Here is a 6,000-nt window from a genome sequence, read left to right as displayed (position 1 = left end):
TCTCTCAGAAAAATGAACCTTTTTGAACTTTCTGCTTAGGCGAATCCAAGTGAATAATGAAATAAATATGTATACAAATCTAAGGGAGTAAAACATTTGTCTGTAAACGCCTCTTTTCAGAACCACAAGAAGACCTAAGGGATCCACGTGAGGGAAAAAAAAAATCAGAAATGAAAATGGGAAATTCATTCCCCATGCCCATCCCTTCGGAGCAATACACTAAGCTCTTGGAGATATGAATCTTTATTAATGTTAAGAGTAATGAACACAATGATATCAAAAGTTTGGGTGTTCATGATTATTTTCTCTCAGAAAAACGAACCTTTTTGAAAAAGAGTGCCCCAGGCCATGTCCCAACTAGGTTGACAAATAGCTAGCATGACATTTGTTAACTTTAAAAAGACATGCTGAGTTTGCGAGACAAAATGCAGATCCAACCATTGTGGGTGCGGAACTTTGTACAAGAGCAATAGATGTTCTGGGATTTCGTTTGGAGCATTAATCTTGGCAATGATGGCACCCCTTTTGTGCGCTTTAGAATAATATGCCTCGCAACCAGACACATTCACGACTCATTATGATGACTTTTTTCAAAAGTGGTATAGAAAACATGTTTGGCTCAGACTTGATATCCACATGGATTAAAAAGAATTTACACCCCATCAATGCCTAGGTCACATTTGCTCTACGGCTAGGATACGGCGGCCGTACGCCCCCAAAATCGAGAGATACTTGCGGCGGCCGCAGAGAATCTGCGGTGGCCTCAGGGTCACCCTAGGGCACCTTAACCTCTTAAAGCTCGCGGGACACAGCTAACGATTGGCATAACTTGGTGGGTCTTTTTCTCTCCCCAGACACACACTCAAGCAATACATGTACACAACTGCTATTTTGAAAAAACAAAATCAATGAGAAAAAAACAAATCAGGCTTACTTTTTTAGTGTGATTTCTGAGCCCAGGGGGGGGGGGGGGGGGGATGGAGGGGCTACTAAAATATTTAGACAATTGGGGTGTGCCGAACTTATGGGTAACTTTTACACCAAAAATCCCTAAACATGGGTCCGATTTTTTAACAAAAATACCTCTAAGCATAGGTCTGTTTTTCTTTAATGTTCAAAATGTTGAAATATTTTTTGAAAAAATGGGCTTTTACTGGGATGGGATTTCTATTGGGGCCGTGTGAAACAATGTGAATACATTGAATTAACATAAAAATGACAATGGTACATCAAATGACATATTTAAAACAAACGAGAAATAATCAAGATAAAAATAGCGATAGAATAGTACTGGCGAAAAAGCATATTGATATGAATAAGAATAATCGTGAGTGTCCAAACAAGAATACTGTAAATATACTTCGAATTCAAATTGGTAAATAAGAATTATAACACAGCTGTCTCTATTTCCATAGTTTGGTTTCATCATTCATGCGTGCGGAAATTACAAACTGATATTAACACGGCGAGTGAATGTGTCGTTAATGTAATGTAATGGGAGGGAATTAGAGGAGTTTTGTATCAATCACGTATATGAGTCGATAATTATGTTGTGAATCGTGAAAACAAATTATGAGAGATGTGTCATAATGTTTTACCCTATTTCATCGCTGCTATGTGGGCCGCATTTCATTTATGAGCCAATTTTATAATTACCTTTTCAATGCTCCGCGGGTTGGCCACCCGTGCCCTAGGGCGTATCCCTATCTGTACAGGCCGTGCGGGTCGCCATGGGATTATAACGGGGAGCTATAACTGTTTTCGATTGTAGGTTCGTCGTAGCAATTAGACACGCCGTAGTCATGCCGTAGTCATGTCGTAGAGCGGTTACACGGCGACCGTATGTCGGGCGTAAGGTAGCCTTGCGTTTTATCTACTCCAGGTGAAGCGGTAGCATCATTCTGGCCGCACGGTCGCCGTATGGTCCCCCTTCGGCCGCCTTGCGGGCACCTTGCGGCTACCTTGCGTCTGCCTTAGTATTTGTCAAAAAGCTACTGCCGCCACAGGGACGTCCTAAGGCGACCGTGCTTCATCACTTCAAAGGCCGTACGGCATGTATGGAGGGGGAGGGAAGTCAAAGAATAGTGTGTGTATGTGTGGGTGGGGGGGGGGGGGGCTCCTGCCTATGCCCACATTTTCCGAAAAAACACTGAGTATAGAGGTACTTGCAATTGCACTCAGCACTCCTAATCCTTTGAACTTTCTGCACTATTACTCGTATATGTCCAATTACTATCGTCCAGATAATATACCGAGATACTGGCCAACATTAGGGGGGGGGGGGGGGATATTCACCCTTAAAGCACCTTTCGGCTCAAAATGTAGTTTTTACACAATAGTTATCTCAATTGACAAAATACTATTTTTAGTCAAAAGAGCCGTTTTTGGACGCCCCCTCCGATTTAGGGGTGTTCGCTACAACTTGAACAAAAAAACACCTCTTAATATGTATTATGATTAAATCTTTTGAATAAACAAGGTGTGCTTAGTTTGTGAGGTATGTAGTGGCAACCAGCTAAAAAGCTAAGCATATTTGACTTCGGCCCTCCGCTTTACATTTGCTTCGTCTACTATTGGTCTCTCCCTCTCGAGGGACTGGGTTCTAACTTGGATTTAAAGAAATATCAACTTATGAGAAGCAAAGGAAGGGTCGTTTAAACAGCAATGGGTATCGCAAAAGAGAGAGAGAGAGAGAGCGAGAGGACCTGGTGGGAAAGGAGAGGGGCTGTAGCATCAGAAACACCTTCATATTTTGTTTGGCAAATTCATATAAATTGTGTCACCTTTTTTTCTATGTCATTCAAGGATTAGGAATTAGGAAAACTTCTTTTCTTACATGCTGACAAAATGTGTTGTGTTGTGTGACACCTATTATATAAAATTCAGCCCCTTCCTCCCTCTCTCCAATACAAATAAATAGAAAACGGAAAGAAAGAAAGAAAAAAAAAAAAAAAAAAAAGGAAGAAAAATAGCCATCACGTGGTGCACCTGTAAGTACCCTCTTTTATGAAAATGAGCGCTGGTGCAAAACAATAATAAGTAAAGAAAACTTTAAAAAAAGCCACCTGCGTTAAATCAAAACAGATTGGTTTTACGATACCGGTTTCCTGTTTTATTTTCCATGTTGTCTGGCATTTTACAAATATTATACCAGCAAAAGTCTAAGATTCCTTTCTTTCGCTCATGGCATAAATACGATAAGCCGCATTTTCTCCCTTACTCTTCCTCTTTCGCTTTTATTCTATCGCCATTTCCCCGTCTGTATCCCCTTATCTCTTAAGCATTTCCCTCTTTTTTTCTGTTTCTCTCTATTAGTTCTTGTCTGAATTTTGAACAAATATAAACATATATCATGAAGTAAATAATTGAACAAGGTAGGGTAATGAAAGGGGATCGAAATTATGATTGTACAATCTCGGGCTCGATCGCATAGTACAGGAATAAAGAAACTTTCATGATGCCAATGTACGATAAACAATTAAATGTTCAAAGTCCGTTTGATAGGCGCCTGATTTATGTTAAAGTTCAAGGAATAAAGAATAAAGAATAAAGAAATGTTCGCTAATGGTTATGAGTTTATGAATCATTCCAACAGGACAAAAGAATGTGTTTTGAATTTGGCAGATTTCTAATAAAGCTTGATTGAAAGGTTCGAATCATTTTGCATATAATCAGCCATTTGATAAAATAAACCCAGGTCCCAAATACGCGACCCTAAATTGGGTAAAATTAAGCTGCGTTTAGCTTTTTGAGTTTCGTTTAAATGTAATATTGTTATGCACGAGGTATCAGATTGGCCTAGCAAACCTTCCTTGGCAGTTATCCCAATATTATTTTCATAGCTATATTATTTAATGCTTTCCTGCATTTTAAAAATAGAATGTGTCCTAAAAGTTTCGGGGATGATTAAAAGTATATTCATGTCAAGAATGAAGCCCCGCTGTCGAATATCCTTTATCGTATTCATAGGAGGGCACCAGAAGATTTAAATGCAAGCTATACGCGATAAATAAGAGCAAAAGAGCAATCGCGTGGCTCGTCGAATTGAATCTTAATTCTAATGCTAACCTTAAAGGCATCATTTAACAATGTTAAATCTGAGATGCATGGCCCTACCTGGTATCAGTGTCTGTGATTTGGTGTAATATTGAAGCCCTATCAAAAAATTGCGCTTCAAAATTGCGCTTCACAAGAAGTGCCTAAAAAAAATATAAAAATCTTTGAGTGACTGGTTTTACCATACTCGTTTTCCTCAATGGACTGTAGTGTTATGAAAACCCTTAGGAAAACGCAAAATTTGGTTTCGATTTCCAATCATAAATATCCTGATAATCAGACAGGCGATCGGCTTGTAAAAAAACATGGGGTTCCTGACTGACTTAGAGGTTGATAATCATCATTGCATCATGAGCTAAATCCTGGATTTTGTTTCAGAATCTGAGACAAAGTTACCGGATCCCTTAACCCTAAACCCTAACCTTGAACCTTAAACGTAACTTGAACCCTTACCCACATGCTAGCATATGCTAGATCACATTTGTAGCAATACTTACAATAGGATAATCAAAATTGATATCTCATCATGTGTAATCATTTCAAGAGCATGGATAATTAAGAGGCGATCGACAATACTTCCTACCTAAGTCGTGAGCTTCATTTGCAATCCTATTGGCGCCACACTGGGCAATGTGTCTAACGTGTCCCTAACGGCAATGAACAATCTACATATGTTTCCTGATAATATATATATAAAATCCCCAAATCCTCACATGATCTAGGCTATTGTATGGTATAGGTGCAGTCCGTTTCTGTCTCTATTCCACATCATTCGCATACACTCTCTAATATATTTGAGGGGCATATATATCACGTTTATTCTTCAAATACATGGCGGCTTTTTTTATTTATCATACCCGTGTTTACGCTGCCTCTCTTTAACGTCGTCTCCTCTTTCAGATAGGGCTTATAATCTATACTACACGAATGATAGACTACACCCTCCACCACCTCAAAACATTGTGCTCCAACGCCTTTGCACTTCTCGATTCCCCAAACATGGGGCAGGTCAAAGGTTGTTAAAAAGGGAGGGGCATAAGGCCGAAAAAAATGTTGTATTGCCCTTTAGGTGCCAGAACCTGGGTTGGTAGGTCGATTTTCCTTTCTTTTTTCCTTTCTCTGCCTCTTTGGGCTGAAATTCTTCAGTTTTGAATGCTTTACTACATATTTTGTTTTATTCATTAAACATATTTCTTCTTCTAATAAACAGTAAAAAAAAAATTGAATAAAAAGCCGGCAGTAAATTATGGGGTCGGTCGCAAAGGGCAATATAACAATTTGTTTTAAAAGCCTATTGCTCAAAACTCTCTGAAGACAAAGACAAAGAAAGGTTATCATTTTCCAGATGCCTTAATAAAGGTAATAAAAATCGGGTTTTCTTTACCCAGGGTAACCGCATCAGGAGCAACACTATTCTTCATATACTGGCCATGCAATAATATTACCGCGTTACTTGTCAGTTACCCGATAACCCCTAGGTGGACAGTGGCAAACATGGATTAAGACACTAAGACTGGGCTGGGATTCGAATCCTCAACACTTGGATCAAAAGTCAAGTGATTGAACTACTTTAGCATGATATTCCACGAAATCGGAAGGGACACACTTATACAAAATAACATTATTGCGGTATTCGATATATCGTTTGTGCGCCCTGAATTCACATGTAAATCTCATATTTTATCTTTATCATTTCAACTACTTTCTATTCATGCATCTATCACCTCAACCCACACTGTATCTATTTGATTACTGTCTGTATAAACACATGATGAATGCTGTCCAAGCATGTGGGTCCATGGTCTGAGTTAGGCTTATGGATAGGCGACGGTGATCGCAGCGAAGTATGCCATAAACGGATACACCCCCTTTTCAGCCCACATTTAGTCAACAAATACTATTTACCTTAAAGCGGGGTTATATTTCACAAAAAGTGTGGACCAA

The sequence above is a fragment of the Strongylocentrotus purpuratus genome, unplaced genomic scaffold (genome assembly GCF_000002235.5).
Source record: "Strongylocentrotus purpuratus isolate Spur 01 unplaced genomic scaffold, Spur_5.0 spur5_scaffold_13, whole genome shotgun sequence".
NCBI classification, from domain to species: domain Eukaryota; kingdom Metazoa; phylum Echinodermata; class Echinoidea; order Camarodonta; family Strongylocentrotidae; genus Strongylocentrotus; species Strongylocentrotus purpuratus.
This window is presented reverse-complemented; position numbering follows the sequence as displayed.